Below are 18,806 nucleotides of genomic sequence, written 5' to 3' on the forward strand. Positions count from 1 at the left end.
AGACCTGCAGTCGGATCTTTCATATTGTGAGCGACCAATCCAAATCTTGGATGAAGTGGAATGCAAAACTCAGTGGCATTTGATTAAGTTCATCAAAGTTCAATGCAGCAACCACACCGAAGATGAAGTGACTTGGGAGCGTGAGGATAAAATCCACTCCGAATATACCAAACTTTTTGCGAACTTATAAATACCATTGTAATTTTTTCACATTGGAATATCTCACATGTCTATATTCATCGCTATGTTGAATAAAAGTTTTGTTCCAAGGGTTTGTGCCTAAAAACCACCCAATCAGGAGAGTCATGCTTCTGGCGGTCTAACCATGATTGGTCTGCGATCTAACCACCAATGTCATTTGGAATTCAAAACTCTTTGCACCCTGGGCGGTCTGACTGTTGGTTGGTGGTCTGACTGTCACCACACCGTCGGTCTGACCATAAGAGCCCAAAACTCCCTATATAGATTTCGGTCTAAGCATCGTTTCTGCGATCTAACCACGCTGCAGTCTGACCGAGCCTAGTTGCGGTCTGACTTCCAGTTCACAGAGAGGTCCTATGGCTATCTTTTCATTCCATCAATGAAGGTCGATGTTATTCTTTCTCCAATAGCAGAGAATCCTTTCCCATTTCATCACCATCCCCTTCTCCCAAGAATTTTTGAATCTCAGCACGAGATTCTTCTTGGCGCGGGGGGGGGGGGGAGGTTGTCATATCCCAAAAATGCAAAATCATCATCGCTTGTGCTTACACATGTTTGTCTATCAAAAACTAATTAAACATGTTTTAAATACCTTAGGGATGGTTTAGAGCACTTTGGAAAATCCCTAAATACTTTGGGGGAAAGAAAATAATAGAAGGAGGATGATGAAGGGAGACTTAGGAAAATTTTAGCAAAAGGACACCCTGGTGGTCTGACCGGAGTCACCTGTGGTCTAACTGCCAGGTGTGCTGCCACGTGGATTTCCCGCGGCCTGACCACATAGAGGCTCGGGTTAAGTAGATTGATCACTTTCTTTTGCTCCCTCCCTCTCACTTTTCTCTCACTCTCCCTCTCTTCACTCGACCCTAGAGAGAGAAAGAGAGATTCGTTCGTCATGTTTGAAGGTCGGAGATCGGAGGTGGGAACTCCCACGAGCTTTCAAGAGAATTTCCCCAAGTTTTCCCCCTCTTTTCCTTGCCGGAAAAGCATTCCTCATGTGTTTCCTCCTCCGCAAGCTTCACCACCACTCCGGGAGTTGATTCACGAATCGGAGACTCCCCAAAGCATTCCAATCCAATAGAAAGCTTCCATAAGTTGAAGTGAGCTATCCCCTACCATTTCCCCATTTTTTTCTGAGCTTGATTCGACCCTCGTGTCATTTAGGCCCAAGTTCAACATAGCCTAGAACCAATCCATGAGGTATTTGGAATTTAGCTTAGTGAATAATGTCCGAATCACTTTAGGAACACTCTATTAGTCTTATAGAGCATTTTGGTACCCTTCATTGTCAAAGGTTTTGTCAAATTCCTTGCTGGCGACCCCGCAAAGGCGCTGCCAGCAAGGTCTGGCGGTCTGACCACCACTAGGGCCGATCTGACCGCCAGTTAGGATCGGAGAATCCGAGTTGAAAATTATACATGAGTATGACCACCACTAGGGCCGTTCTAATCATTGGTGGGCTGTCTGACCGCCACCATGCCTAGGGTCAGACCGCTAGAGGCCAAAACACTCTGTTGGCCGCCAGTCAGACTGCCACCTACACGTTGGTCTGACCGCTAGCCTATTAAGGCTAGGTATAGTTAGGTTACCTTGTGCGAGGTTTCAAACTTCGAAACCCTAATCCCTTAGCGGTCCTTTACAAATATTTTCAAAATGCAACGCTCTATTTTTACTTCAAGCATGCGTCATTTGCACGTTTTTTTTTCATCATTCATTTGTTTATGCAATGCATTTTGATTCATTTAGAGGGCATTACGCCGACAATCCAAGTGAGTGAAGGCGACGCCAACCTCCTGGAGTTTTGTGAGTGTTGTGAGGGAAGTATCAGGTAGACCCCAGAGCAGCAAGGTAAGAATCTAAGCATATTGCACCCTTTGATTTGAATTGTGGAGTCTAAAATTGATAAACTATGCTTTATGTAAGTTTGCATGTACAATGAGTCGATGCCGGGCTTATATGGGTAGAACCTATGCGATGCATTGTTCTTCCTTGGTTATTTGCTAATCCGTATCCTTGTAGTCTTGATAACATTGTTGATGTCTAACTTGAAAGTTGGTCAAAAAGCTTAGCAATGCATAGGTCCTCGGTAGAAGTCGAGCAATGGTGCAACCATTGTTCGTGAGCTTAGAGCTTACTTATTATTCACAAATATTGATCATGATGTCAATGATGAGATGAGATGTGGGCGGTGTTAGGGGTGTCTTCTGCCCCAAAGGTGTTCCTCGGGGTAGTTCAGGAGAGGAGTCTAGGCACCATAGACCGCTTTGCATTAGTTAAGCAGCATCCGTCAAAGAAGTTGCCTTTAGCACTTTCCATACTTACTACATGTCGCATATGGGAATGATAAGCCGAATACCTTTGTAGCTGTGGACTTTTGGTGTGCAAGTCTATGGTGTGAGCAGACGGGCTTGTAGGGGTACCAGTTTGCTCCGGAAGTAGTTCTGGATGACCCCCGCACCTATCGGCGCATGATCAAACGGTTAGAGCTTATTGGGAAAGGTTGACACGAGTACCCTCTCGCGTGGGCCTGTGTGGACATGTGAGCCGTATGGTCCTCGAGTCATGTAGGTAAAGGAGTACCCTTTGTAGGGTGTAAAAACAATTCATGTTGCCACGTTCTCGATCATGAGTATACTTCTGTTCATTTGTATCGGTCGTAGAGTTACGAATGTGGGATGGTGGTATGAATGGTATGTTGGGTAATGTTGATGGCTAGCTACTGTTGTATTACTAGGGTTCCAATTATATTTATGTGGAGGTTGGTAGTTACAGGTTTGGAAGGGTATGTTGGTTATGTTTAGATGCTCACACATATGTGTCTAGGTTGCAGGCGCATATGTTTTAATAAACCTTGTGGCCTTTTTTCTTGCTAATGGCTCAATGCATAATCCTTGAAGTCGGGTTACTTATATGTACCCTATATGGATTAAGTCTTGCAAGCCTTCATACTCAACTGCTCTACAGGTTTTGTAGGTGAGGAAGATGCGGTGTTTGGCTACTTCACTCTCGTCGATGCTAACGGTGGGAATGAGTAGGCAACTACTCGGAGGTCGCGCTTTGGGGGTGAAGACTAAGGGCATATGGTTTCACCTATCTTTTGTTGTCTTTAGCTTTTGTTTCTGCTGTGTAGTTTCTATTTTGGCTAGGAGTTGATCAGTTTTAGTATCCGCCTAGATCTTTTTTGTTGTAAATTGTTAAACTTGTAAATGGTTAAGAACTTCTAAGATAATTTAAATACTCACTCTTTATTAAGCTTGGTTATAATTGCTTATTCTGGTTAATCGTTAAAGTCGTGATTAAATGATCGACTTGGTGATTAACTAGAATATTATTTGGATGGTTCCCCCACATAGCTTGATTGAAATATTTCATACCAAAGCATCAAGATGAGTCTCATATTAAAATTTTGCTCCGTACAACTACTCAACCTGGTCCAATTCAAGACTAGCAAAAGGAAATGCTAAAGACATACAAGTCAAAACTTAACTACTATGCTTATCTTACATGGTGTTATGCAATGGAAGTGCAACATAGGTAAGATAGAGTATGTACAATGGCAACTCTCCCTCACACTTCCATATGGATGGTACACTCTAAGCCTCTCCCCTCAAGTCAAAAAATCTTGTTGCATCTAGAGACTAGGTGAAAATGATAGCAAACTAGTGTTAGGTATCAATGTATCTCAAGTTAATGCCTCCCTTCTCATTATGGTCTCTCGAGAAGTGGAATCTCACATCTATGCATTTGGTTCTAGAATATTGGACTGGGTTATTGGCTAAGTTGATGGTATTGATCTTGTCACACAAAAGTTGCACGCTCTTGAAATCTAACCTAAAATCGCTCAAGGTAGCAACCATCCACAAAATCTGAGAATAACAGCTAGCGGCAGTAACATATTCAGCTTCAGTAGTTGACTGTGCAACACTAGGCTGTTTGCAAGAAGACTAACAAACAAGAGATGTACCAAGAAATGATAAGTACCTAAGGTACTCTTCCTGTCAATTATGCAACTAGCAAAATCCACATCCAAAAAACCACGAACAGAGAAGAAGATGTAGAAAACCAAAGACCATACTCAATGGTGTGTTTTGAGATACCTCAATATGCGCTTCACTGCTTGATGGTGAGATGTCCTTGGTGACGCTTGGAAGTGGGCACACAAGTAGACAGCGAAGTGGATGTCGGGTCTTGTCGTAGTTAGGTACAAGAGGGAGCCAATCATACTCATGTACTCCCGCTGGTCCACCACCTCACCATCTTCATCCGGATTAAGCACGGTTGATGTAGTCATCGGTATTGTCAAGGGCTTTGCATCACTCATGTCGAACTTCTTTAGCAAATTCTTGGTGTACTTCGGCTGGTAGATGAATGTACCTTATTTGCATTGCTTAATTTGTAGTCCAAGGAAGAAGTTTAGCTCACCCATCATCAACATCTAAAATTCTCTACTCATAGTTCCTGCAAACTTGGCCACAAGTGCATAATAAGAGCCACCAAAAATAATATCATCTATGTATATCTAACAAGTAGAAAATCATTGTGAAGCCTAAAAGTAAACAAAGCTTTATCCACAGACCCCATCACATGCTCATGGTATAGCAAGAAAGACTTAATCCTATCATACAAAGCCCTAGGCACCTGCTTAAGCCCATACAAAGCTTTCTGAAGCTTGTATACTCTATGTGGGTAGTTGGGATGCTCGAAACTTGGGGGTTGCTTAACATAGACCTCTACATCTATGAAACTATTTAGGAAAGCACTCTTGACATCCATTTGACACAACTTAAAACTTTGGGATGCCATAAATGCAAGGAGAATCCTAATAACTTTTAGCCTAGCTACTAGTGCAAAGGTCTTTCCAAAGTCTATCCCCTCTATTTGAGTGAAACACTAAGCCACAAGACTAGCCTTGTTTCTAACAACTGATCCATCCTCCCCTTGTTTGTTCTTGAAGACCCATTTGGTACCTATAATATGAATGTTAGAGTATGGCTCTATAAGGACCCAAACTTTGTTTCTCTCAAAGTTTTCTAGTTCTTTATGCATGACATTGACCCAATTTGAATTAGAAAGAGCGTGTCCAACATCATGTGGCTCGAAAGAAGCAAAAAAAAAATAGAATCTATGAAATGAGCATATTAAACAGATTTAGACCTCATTACCCTCTCACTAAGATCGCCGATCATCAGCTCTAGGGGATGTCTCCGCTGAATGTGTCAAGGAGTCTTGCGCTATGAGATGATCTTCCCTTCAATTTCTACTAGTGAAGGCGCGAAAGCAGCTAAAGTGGAAGTAAAGGCAATAGGACCCTCCGCTGGTGTAGAAGTAGCAGGAGTTAGCTCTGAAGCAGGAGCAATGACAGGAAGTAGTGGATCATCCTCATCATCAATGAGAGCTAGAAGGTCGTCATCCACAAAGATGCTTTTGCTCGTCTCTTAATCACCTGCATACTCAAAAATAGAATTAACACATGGGGTTGATTCATCAAAAGTCACATAACAGAATTCAATGATAGTGTTAGTAACAAGATTTTAAACACTATAAGAATAACCATGAAGTGAATACCCGAAGAAAATTTCATCGGAAGAACGCGACTCGGACTTGTCAAGATTGCCACACTTTATGATGAATCATCGACAACCAAAAACTCTCAAATGTGAAACCTTCAGCTTCCTCCCAAAGCACAAATTCAAAATTCAAAATCGAGCGTAAGAAAATCCGATTAGAGATATATCAAGATGTGCTAATAGCCTCTACACAAAACTTTCTAGGAGTCCTATGCTCATCAAGCATCATCCTAGCTATCTCCACCAAAGTGTGATTCTTCCTCTCAACTACATCATTCTGCTGAGGAACGTGTGGGGTGAAAAATTCATACTCAATGCCATGTTCAAGAAAGAAAGAATCAAAGAGATAGTTCTTGAACTCGGTGTCATTATCACTACGAATTGCATTCAATGCACTAGGGAGTTCTTTGAACAATCTCAAAACTAAGTTCCAAAAGTATGAGAGCACTTCATACTTACTAACAAGAAAGAAACCCCAAGAGTAACGATAGTAATCATCAATAATGACAAGTACATACCACTTCCTATCCGTCGAACGAACCCAAGAAGGACCAATAGTGTCCATATAGAGAAGTTATCTCGGTCATTCAGTCATCACCAGATTGACTGGTGGGTGAGATACGGTAACCATCTTGTCATGCCGACAAGGAGCACAAACAAGGTTCTTCTCAAACTTGAGCCTGGGCAATCCTCAGATCAAGCCTAGGGCACTCAACGAGAAACAAAATCAAAACTCATTTGCCCTAGTCTTCTATGCCACATCTAAAGATCAGAAGAAGGTTTAGCAATTAAGCATCTAGAAGAACCAATAGACTCAAAAAAATCGGCTCCAAAAACTCTCCCAACTTTGGAAATCCAACAAATCAAAGCGCATGAAGAATCAAGAACTCAAGAAGTATCGCGTTTGAAACTCACTTCCATGTCCTTATCCAACAACTGAGATACAGAAAATAAATTGTATCCTAAATGCTCCACCAAAGTCACATCTTTAAAAGTGAAACTCTCATTCACCTTTACCATACCTTTGGCTTTCAACCTTTCTTTCCGATCATCCCCAAAAGTAATGTACTCATGTCTCTTTGTCGGGGTGAGGCTGGAGAACCATGATGAAACTCCGGTCATATGGTGCAAACAATCAGAGTTGATGAGCCACTTTTCTCTAGGCCTCTGCATGCCACCTACATATGAGATAAATAATAAGTGGATGGCTTAGTACTGGGGTTAGACAAAAATCTCTTGGGAATGCAGTACTCATCCGCCCTGAAATAGTAGAAGTAGATGCATACAAATCAATGAAATAGGGAAAACGTGGTCCACCAAACATTGCAACTAAAAGCCTCTTACACGGGTACCAAAATAATATGAATCATGGTAAGATCCACGTCAAATACCACCTCTAAAACAGAACTGAAGAGCATCTGGAACTCGTGGGTGGAAGCAAGGAAAAGACTAATATATACTAACAGAGGGGCGATATATGTTCCAAGAGCTCCATTCCCACTTACATCGCTCATCTCTCATATGGCGAAAGCAAAACCAAACTAAGTGTCCCTCTCTTTGACAGTAGGTACCAGGGTAGCGTCTCTCAAGTGCATGACTGCCAGTCATTCTAGGTTCTCTCACATGTGCTCTCATCTTTGGCTATGGAGCTCTATTGGGTTGTGTTGTGAATTTCTTCTTTGTGGGTTGTGAAGTGGGTTTCTTGATGAGTAGTGGTGTGACATTGATTTTGGACTTCTCGGCTTCTAGCGTAATAGGTGAGGTGAAAATAGTCTTACCAATCCTATTATAAGCCAGCCTCTCAAAACCCAAACTCAAGGCTAAACATGCCTTATCAGCACACATCTTAATCTTAGTTGAGACCAAATCCATTTTTCCCTTACCTTCTAAGCACTTGTCCACAAGAGAAAGGAGATAATCATTCTCGGTCATGAGCTTCTCAACTTTCCTTCTAACCCAGCTGAGCTTGTTCTTCAGGACGATGCAGGTGGAACAAGTTGGTTGCACATCCTTAGAACTCTCAGTACTCTCCAATCTAGACTCTAGCTCCTTTATGCGCACGGCTTTCACATCAACATCATTTGATAGCAAAGGGCAATTTTTGCAAGCGCCTAAGAGAGTAGGTCTAGACTCCACCTCAAGGAGCTTCTTCTCGGCAGTGTCAAGCTAGCTGGTGACTTGAGCATACAAAGTCAGAAGCTCGGCAAGCTCACTCATGACCATAAGGCAACTATCACACTCATCATCATTTACTCGAGACTTAAGCAACTAAATCTCAAAAGATGAACACTCTAGCCTAGACTTGAGTTCCATAACCTGACGAACCACTTTCTTAAGCAAACTATCCTTGCTAATAAGCACATCATTCAAGGTATCAACCTGAATGGAAAGCTGGTCATAGAAGGGTGATACATCAGAAGAATCAAGCTCAAGGTTGTTGTCATTGTTGTATGCCATGAAGCAAAGGACGGTGAAGTCCTTGGCCTTCTTCTTGTTCTTCATGGGCTCGTCCTCCACCTCTGAGTTCTCCTTCATGCTTGAGGAAGTGTTGATGTCGCTGAGCACCACCACAAACGCCCTTCAAGCTGTCTTGGCCGTCTTTTTGGTCATCTTGTCGCGATTCTTGAAAAAGACTTCTTGGACTTCTTGTGCTTGTAGTCGTGGTTGCAATCTTCACTTTTCTTGAGCTTGAAGCAATCTGCCTTGAAGTGGGTGGTGTCACTACACTTAAATCAAGCCCGAGAACCACCTCTCCTCCAGTCTCAGAAGTTGTTGTAGAAGCAGATGAACTTCTTCGCAATCAGTGCAAGATTCTCATCTTCAAGCACATCCACACTGAAGGGATCGGTAACGTCCTAAGAGGGGAGGTGAATTAGGACACTTAGAATCTATTTGGCACTAAAAATAACACAAGATAAACCTATATCAATTTCTATTTAAATGTACTGTAGGTTTATCTAGTGTGTCTACTCTACTGATCAAAGCGCTTGTAACGTATCTAAGAAGGTAAATTGCAAGAATGTAAATACGGAAACGTAAATAAGGTAGAGAGAGCAAACTCGGCACAAGGGATTTTTATCCCATGGTATCGATGGCATGAATGCCACTCCTAGTGATGAGGACATCACTCCCTCGGATACATACAATGATCCTCCATTGAACTTTCAAGGTCCAATCACAAGAGCTCGCGCACGACAATTAAATTTAGAGATGAGCTCGTTCCTAAGCAACTCTTTATATAATTTTGAGAATAGATTACTACCTAATGATTATGTGTTATTTAGGAATCATGGAGAGGACAAGGAAACACATAGAGGAAGGCTTGGAGGCGTGGAGGAGCAGCTAGGACGTCCAACAACTGGAGGTCCAGTCCAACTCGAGTCCGAATCAGCCTCGGCCTCCAGGACCAGCGAGCAATAAAACGGACGCCCAGGACGCATCCGGACTTCGTTTTCGACGATTCACATATGGTTGGAAAGATAATTTCATAAGGAAACCAATGGCGTTGGTTTGAGGTCCAAATTCCTTCTGAGTCAACGGGAAACGTCGAAACAAGTCAGCGTCCAGAATCTGTCCCGGTGCTGCGTCACCGTTTTTGGTCCGTTGGGCCATGTATTGTGTTGGAGTCCAGTAGGGACGCGTCTAGGGGTCCTTGGCCGACCCTAATCCTTTATATACAGTAGCCGTCGCCCTAATTAGGGTTGGGTTTTACTTAGATTATTCTGTCAAGAACAGTTTCGCCGTTTCGTCGGTTTGTGAGACCCCAACTCGTGAGATTAATCATTCATCTGCAATTTGGTTGCATTCTTCCTTGTTCTTGCTTGTGTTCTTCGATTCGCAGGCAAGGATTTTAGCCTTCTTGGCGAGGTCAACCGTGCAACGCCGGTTGATAACCAGAGGAGACGTGGTGCTGCGATTGCGGGGTTTCGGATCGTGTTGTTCGGAAGCCGGATCGACTTGTGTCTCGTTTCCACCAAATCGAGAGTTACCAGAACCTTTCGGAAGATCGGGAACCCTTGTTCATATTAAGTGGTATTCAGAGCTTCAGGTATACCATCAGGTTCATATCTACCCTTAGTTTCGAATGTTTTCGCCTTCGTTCCATAGTCCACTGCCATATCGTTTTTTTTTTCCTGTCCTACAACTCTTCCGCGCCTTTAGCTTTTGCATATTTCAGTTTCAGAGTTCGTCGTGTTGAGTTTGTGTCCTGGTCAAGGTCTTGTTGCTGGTTAGGTCGTGTTAGAGTCCAGTTCGTGTGTTTTCCCCCACCGTTTCCATCAAACCCTAGCCTCCGTCGCATATTTTCCCCACTTTCTTCCCGTTTTGTCCTCTAATTCGGAGTCATTTCTCAAATCGGGCATAACTTTCGCATATGAACTCCGTTTTCAGAAAAGTCATAGAGTTTTTCGCATCGAAACAGCGTTTCGGATCTGTTCGTCCCCCGCTTTGCGGGTTCGGCGAAATCAGAATTCCCAAATTCGCCTCCGAAGTTTGAGTTTTCAATTTCCAAATATTTTTCTCATTTTACGGCTGAACTTCAGAAAATTCTACAGGTCACGTCTTTCACTTGTTTAAGCTCAAATTTTCTGTGGTTCCCTCTTGTGTGCTCCTAAGTGAAAAAAAATATCAAAAAAATAAAAATAAAAAGTCGAATTTTCCCAAAAAAACAACGACAGCCCAAAAAAATAGAAAAAAGAGAGGGGCAAAAGAGGAACAATATCTAGAGGAGCACATAGAGAAGGGCAAAGTGAGCTGTGTTAGCGTGTGCTGTTTAGTTCTTTGTTTCTGTTGCTCTTGCTATCCATCATACTTGTTTCTCCACCTTGTTTAACACACATACTTGGTACTTGCAACACTTTAGGCCAGCAACGAGAACAAGTACTTGGGACTATAATTCAGCATTACTATCTGTTTCTGATTTGTGTTCCACATATACATATTTGTTCTCTTTGTGTGCCTTCCAAGCCCCACAGATTCTTCTGAACAGCACTGGTTTGCATCCCTGCAATCGCTCGCACGCCTTCCAGGTATCCTTTGCTTTGCTGGTAAGAAACCCTGGTAAGAGCTTGGTAAGGTGTCTACCTTTGCTGATCTTGATTGAGAGGCACCACTCCATCTTTGTAGTACGATTATTAGGGATAACCTTCACTGTTTGTTGTTGTGTTTGTTTCCACAATGTCAGTTGAAGGAGATAAAACGCCAAAGGACTTCAAGGAGTGTGTCAGCCAAGAGCAGCTACAAGCTGTTGTAGACAATGCTCAGAAGGAGATGAGGGAGACAGTCATCAAGGCTGTCACTGAAGCGATAATTGAGATGAAACTCGCAAACGCGGTTGAGCGGATGGACAAACGGTTATCCGAGCTCACCGACAGGGTAAATGCTTTGGAAAACCGTCCTGTGCACAACGAAGATGTGAATGGAAGCAACACCGGTGATGAGTTGTATGATGACGATGTTAATGTTGATCCAGCGGCGACATTGCAAAACAGATTACGGCATCGTCTTCGCACTAACACCACAGGTATGGGTGGCGTTCCACATCACCACCACCATCGAGGTATGTATAATCGAGCTCCTGAAGATCCTTATGCTAAGGTTAAATTTACTATACCTTCTTTTTCGGGACATTATGATGCTAAGGGATATCTTGATTGGGAGATGACAGTAGAGCAAAAATTTAGTGCCCATCAAGTACCTGAACAACATAGAGTTAGACAAGCCACTAGTGAGTTTAAAGATTTTGCTATTATTTGGTGGACTGGTTTAGCTGCAGATGGTGCCACACCTCGTACATGGGAAGAGCTTAAGGTTGCTATGCGTGATAGATTTGTTCCCCCATCTTATCATAGAGACTTGCGTAAGAAATTGATGCGCTTAGAACAGGGAGATAAATCTGTGCAGGATTATTATGGTGAGCTTCAAAAGGGCTTGATGCGTTGTGGCATAGTAGAGGGAAACGAAGATTCTATTTGTCGATTTTATTCGGGTTTGAGACGTGAAATCCAGGATATTATTGATTATAAAGAATTTAACAATGTCAACCAGTTGTTTCAGTTTGCTATGCTTGCAGAGAAGGAGTTGCAGGGGCGTGAGCAGCAGGGCAAGTACAAGGCCAGCACCACATACACGCCGCGCACAGGACCATCATTTGGGCTGTCCAAACCATCCACTTACAGGGCTCCCTCACCAGCGAGCAAGCAACAAGCAGCTACGGCACCAAATCCTGTCACTACACGACCTTCGGGCTCAGGTAAAAATTCTGTTTTGCAGGGACCTTCCAAGAGTGCTTCCTCTGTTGCATCAACGGGACGCACCTCTGGCATTCAATGCCGTCGCTGCCATGGATTCGGTCATGTGCAGAAGGATTGCCCAAGTCAGCGGGCATACATTGCAACGGAAGATGGGTACATCAGCGCCTCTGACATTGAAGAAGAAGAAGAACCAGTTGTTGAGGAGAGCAACGAAATCTTGGGCAGTGATGACACAGCAACCTATAGGAGCATCATTGTGCAGCGGGCGCTCAGCACAAAGGTACAACAACCAGAGAAGCTGCAACGCCATAACTTGTTCCAGATTTTCTTCGTCATCCAAAATCGGCGAGCACGTGTCATCATCGATGGAGGTAGTTGTAATAATTTGGTGAGTTCAGATTTCGTCAAGAAGCTTGGCTTGACCACACGCCAACACCCCCATCCATATAATCTTCAGTGGTTTAATGATGCTGGAAAAGCTAAGGTAACACAAACTTGCAGAGTTTCTTTTTCCATTGGTTCCTATGCTGATTATGTTGACTGTGATGTGGTACCTATGGAAGCTTGCTCACTTTTATTGGGTCGACCTTGGGAATTTGATAATGATGCTATACACCATGGTAGAAGTAATACATATACTTTTATGCATAAAGGAAAGAAAATTACTTTGGTTCCTATGACCCCTGCTGAAATTGTACAAGCTGATAAAGAACGAGCTGCTAATTTGCGTGATACTAAATCTGAAAATCAGCAAGTTGCTAATTCTCTTTACCCACCTAAAAAGGATAAGTCTACACCTAGTTCTAAGGTAGAGGGCATAAAATTGAAGGGTGGTGTTATGCTTGCACTAAAAAGTGACCTTGCTGAAATTTCTAATAATGATATTTGCTACACCTTGGTTTGCAAACGAGTTTTGTATTCGCTTGATGATGTTATTAGTTCGATACCTCCTGCTGCCACTAACCTTTTGCAGGAGTATGAGGATGTTTTCCCAGCTGAGATACCCCCGGGACTGCCACCTATGAGAGGGATAGAGCATCAAATCGATTTGATCCCGGGAGCAACATTGCCAAATCGTGCTGCGTATCGAACCAATCCCGAGGAGACTAAGGAAATTCAGCAGCAAGTCCAAGAGCTTTTGGACCGCGGGTATGTACGTGAGAGCCTTAGTCCTTGTGCTGTTCCTGTGATTTTGGTTCCTAAGAAAGATGGTACTTGGCGTATGTGTGTTGATTGTAGAGCCATTAATAACATTACTATTCGATATCGCCATCCTATTCCTAGACTTGATGATATGCTTGATGAGTTGTGTGGCTCTGTAATTTTTACAAAGATCGACTTGCGTAGTGGTTACCACCAAATTAGAATGAAACTTGGAGATGAATGGAAAACAGCTTTCAAAACTAAATTCGGATTATATGAGTGGTTAGTAATGCCTTTTGGTTTAACTAATGCACCTAGCACTTTCATGCGTTTGATGAATGAGGTTTTAAGAGCTTTTATTGGACGATTTGTGGTGGTTTACTTTGATGACATATTGATTTATAGCAAGTCTTTGGATGTTCATATTACCTAGACCACGTCGGAGCTCCACAAAGGATATGCTCTCGGTTGGCACCCAGTCACAACTCTTGAGCCACTAAGTTGCAAAGACAAGGCCTCCACCCGGATGAGCCACCAAGGCAAGGTCTCACCACTAGCTTCTCTTCCGATTCCTTGCCACCGTGATCACTTCAGATCATGAGCGACCAAGGCAAGGGTCTTCACGTCCCTGTACATGCTTCCAGTTGCTACTCGACACCAAGTCGAAGGGTCAACAAGCTTGCTGGTAAGTCACCAAGACTTTAAGATGCCAGTGTACCACTTGGTACAAGGTTAGATTACTCCTTGATCCATTCTCTAAGCAGCAACCACCTAGCAACACTCTCTCTATGCCTATAAGCACTAATCACTCACTAATCTTGTGCTTAATCGCCTTGGATAATCACATTAAGCACTTTGGTGGCTTGGATGTTTTCTCAAGTGTGTATGAGCTTCCTCTACACTCCAGAAGCATGCCATACCATTAAATGTCTGAGTGGAGGGGTATTTATAGCCTCAAACCGCACACTAGCCGTTAACCCAATTGCTCAAAAAAGTTGTTAACACCGGATGATTCGGTAAGAACAATAGTACTAACACCGGATCATCCAGTGAGTACACTCTCACAAACTAACCGTTGGAACCCCACTCAAGCCTCTATAAACACCTGACATTCCGTTGTATACTTCATCTCCATCACCGAACTATCCGGTGAGTTATTCTGAGACATCCGAGCCAATTGCATCCTCTCTGTCTAAATTGCTCCGGTGAGAGCATCCGGTGCACATCACTTTATCACCGAACTATCTGATACCTTGAACTTTATTCTGCCTCTTTGCACTATTCATTGTCCAGTGTAGCTTTGCTTCATCACCGGACCTACCGGTGTGTTGATCTTCGATCTTCCACGGCTGCAACCTTCTTTGGTGGAAATACTCATGTGTGTATCTTCCTCTGATCACTGTACTTTCTGGTGAGTTGTTCCATTCAGCCTTCTGGATAGAAACACTCTGGTGTTGCCATGCTTTGATAACCGAACTATTCGGTGAGGCTTAGCCTTTATTCTTCGTCGCGATACCCTTCTCTGGAAGAATTGCTTCGGTGAGCACACTTGCTGATCACCGGACCTTCCGGTGAGGTCTTCAGGCCTCTCTCTCCCTTTGCCAAATATGCTCTGGTGCGTTCAACATCCAGTGCACTAGACCATCCAGTGAGGCAAATCTTCCTGGGACTTCTCCAATTTAGTCCAACTTTGTGCTGGCTACGGTGGCTTCTTCATGTATTGCATCCATGAGAACTACTAACATATATTCTTAACAAAAATATTAGTCCCATTGACTATGTTGTCATTAATCGCTAAAATCACAATCATGACCTAATATGGCTATTTTCGCTACAATCTCCCTCTTTTGGTGATTGATGGTAACACAATCAAAGCAAGTGGTAAATAGTAAATGATACCAAATGTAATGATTATAAACGAGCATAAAGTCTTACCACATTGCTTGGATGCATGTTCTTACCATTTAGTCCCCTTTTTGTTGTGGCTCCCCCTTTCTCCATTGTCACTATCTCCCTTGATTGACCTTGTAAGAGATTTCTTCTTCTCTCCGCCACAATGTTCATCTTGCAACTTGCATCTTGCTTTAGTCATCAACATTATGGACCTTTCAGTGAGGTCTTCAGGCCTCTCTCTCCTTTTGCCAAATATACTCTGGTGAGTTCAACACCCAGAGCACTGGACCATCCGGTGAGGCAAATCTTTCTATGACTTCTCCAATTCAGTCCAACTTTATCCTGGCTACGGTGGCTTCTTCATGTATTGCATCCATGAGACCTACTAACATATATTTTTGGTATACATGTTAGTCTCATTGACTATATTGTCATTAGTTAATGGGTTAGAACAAGAAACACCAACTCTAGACTAACTGTCACCACTAGATCTAGAAACCAACGACATGTTCTGAGACAGAGTGTTTCCTAGGTCTAGCCTTGTTGCATTGGCAATCTTAGTGAACTTGAGCTCGATGAAGAGTTCATCACAAGTCAATGTGTCATAACTGGATGACTCTTCAATGCTCGATGTCTTCACTTCCCATATGCTACAATCAAGAGTATAGAGAAGCTTGATCATCCTCTCATGATCAGAGTAGGGTAAAACTCCAGTGGATCTTAGATTGCTGACAATCCCATCAAAACAAGCAAACATGGCATCCAACAACTCTTTGGGGCATTGCACGAACATTTATATTCTTGGTTATACGTGCTCAGGTGTCGAGTCTTGATTTGGTTGGTGCCTTCATGAAAAACACTCAAAGTAGACTAAATTTCACAAGCAGTCCAGAGGTGCTGAACTCTATCAAACTCATTACGACTCAAGCTAGTGAATAATATATTTCTACCCTTTTTATTGGGTTCATATTATTCATTTTGGACTTCATAAGTGCGAGCAACATGAATCTTATAGTTGGAGTCTACAACCTCCTATAGTACACTTCCTTAGCTTAAGAGATAAGCCTCCATGCGCACCTTCCAGTACGAAAAGTCACACCCATCAAAGAGCGAAATCTTCCCATGTCTCTCCATGTCACCAACGGATCACAAAGTTAGTTAAGGTCAACTAGTGATCTAGCACAGCTCTGATACCAATTGTTGGACTAAGAATGACAACTAAAGGGGATGAATAGACGTATCACAAAATTTCTTTCAAACTTCGATGGCCTTCTCCTAGTTTGATCACCCAATGCACCTCAAAACATAAGCGGAAGCAAAACGGAGAGAAACCATAGTTTCAAAGGAAAACTTCAGGACAAGACTCTCATAGGAATTGTTGAACTCTAGGTTCTATTGATACTCATCCCACAAGTCATTACACAAACTATTGCAAGGAAGAGAAGACAGCTCAAATAAGAAGAGATGGTCACTGAGAGAAGAAACTCTCCAAGCTGATGGATTAGAGGCGCTGGAATTCAAAACCCACTTCTATGCATTTGCATGTGAATTTTATGTCTCTAGAACCTAGGAGAATGACTTCACAAGGTGCGGATAATTTAGCCAAAAAATCAAAATGAAAATTGCATCTAAAAAAGGAAAAACTTACAACAAAGCAAGAAGCCAATTGAAGAAGACTAGAAAGAGATATACACAAGCATCGAATGAAACAATTTCTTCAGTTCGTCTAGAGGTCAACCCTCTTTTCACCAGATTACAAGAGAGCTTACTCACAAAAATCTCTCACCTATTACAAAGGCTAAGCGCTCATTTCCTCTCCTCTAAAACCTATCTCTCAAGGCTCAAATGGCTAGTTCAATCCTTTTCTACAGCCCTACCCCTCTATTTATAGGCCCAGGGAGGTTTTTTAGCTCTTAAATTTCTTTATTCTCAAAATACCCCTTGCTTACAATAGCTTCATACCTGCCATCGAGGTATTTTAGTCCATTTGTCGCTCAGTCCATCGAACGGTCATAGCACCTTCATGACTTAGCTTTGCCTTAATGCTAGTTTCGCGATGATGCCACGTGCACGCCACCCTTCCACAGTTTTAAGGCCAAACTGCGAAACTGTCTTGCATGCTTCTCAACGCGTGACTCACATGCGCTTGCTTTATTGTCAAGAAAGCATCCTAATGTCGATGCATGTACTCTATCTTGCGATCTTAACCGTCGGCAAGTCTCTCCTGCTCTCGATCCTTAGGTTGCCTTGTCACTTGTATTGACATCCCATTTGCTTGACTTTGTCAACATATCATCTTCATCCATCCTTCCATGCTTTGCTTGACCACCATGTGCACAGCTAAGATCACCCTTCACTCCGTTCGGCCTCCTCGATCGTGCGGCATCAAGCATCCCACTTGGCCTTGATCATCCCGTCGTCACCGCCAAGTTGCATCCATCACCTGCACAACACGAGATAAGCACACATGCATCTCCAACTCCATCACATGTTAGTCAAAATCAAAATCCTCAGTTGATCAGGACATCTCAAACAAATCATGAACGTTGGATGATCCGGCGCACACTCCTTCTGAGTACCGGACCATCTGACGTGTGTAAACCATCAGACCAGGCAACTTGCAATCCTTTCTGTAAGCAATGCTCCGTTGTGATTTTCAACTCAGTTCACTGCCACCATTTGCATCTTCTCTGCAAGAAAAGGTTAGGCGAATAATCCGGTGTTTAATCCTTTAGCACCGGACCATCCGGCGAGTTTAAGTATACCAAAGCCGATCCTGTAACCTCTTTGCAAGAAATATTTCGGTGTTCTCAGTGCCCATCGCTAGATCATCCAATGTGTACTTCAAATTTCACCTTAGAGCTGGTGTGTGTCCCATCAGAGCGCCGAAACATCCGGCATGTACAATTTTTCTCGACCCAGAGACAAACAATTGAACTCTATTTTCTCTGCAACTTTGGTTAGTCATGAACATCATTGCAATACATATACATGCCTATGCAATTCAAAAATCATCAAAATAAATCAACACACTTGTAATAAACTAAGGCACATTTCTACTTGGTTTCTCAAAGTTATATACTTGGAACACCTAGAGCATGGGGATTTATCAAAATTTTGAAACCTCCAAGAACTTAGGGACAAAAATGATCGCCACTGAGCAAGAACAGAGCTCCTCTCTATTATACTCGGGCTTAGAAAATAAGAGGACAATTTTTATATAGCCAAGATATCACTGCCGGCTCATACCACCAACCGATAGTGATGCTCGGCTATTACTACCTGTCAGTAGCTTAAGCCGATAGTAATGACTCTTATTACTACTAGTTTATAAGCCACAATGTTAGATTCTTTTCGCGTGACTTCTGAATTAACAATGATGGCCTATTACTATCGATCTATTATGAATCGAAAGTGATGGGTGAATATATAAACCTATTTCTATAATAATGAAAGAATGCGGGGACGACACCGAAAGGATTATGAACCGGGTGTGTCCAGCGTTAAAGGAGCCACAGTAAAAATCTCCGGTTGCCACCTAACTCCGTCTGAAACGCAAGGAGAACCGAGTGATGGATCGATAGGACGGCCGACGTGGATCAACTGGAGCGCAGCTATTCGACTCTCAATAAAGTTTAAGATTTTGTGTAACATCCAGACCCTGGCTCAATTTGTCAGCAGCTGCCGTCCAAAACGATTTTGCCCGGATCTTGCTTACCTACATGCGCACCCTGTAACTGGGAGAGGCCAC

The sequence above is a fragment of the Phragmites australis genome, chromosome 6 (genome assembly GCF_958298935.1).
Source record: "Phragmites australis chromosome 6, lpPhrAust1.1, whole genome shotgun sequence".
Taxonomy (NCBI): Eukaryota; Viridiplantae; Streptophyta; class Magnoliopsida; order Poales; family Poaceae; genus Phragmites; species Phragmites australis.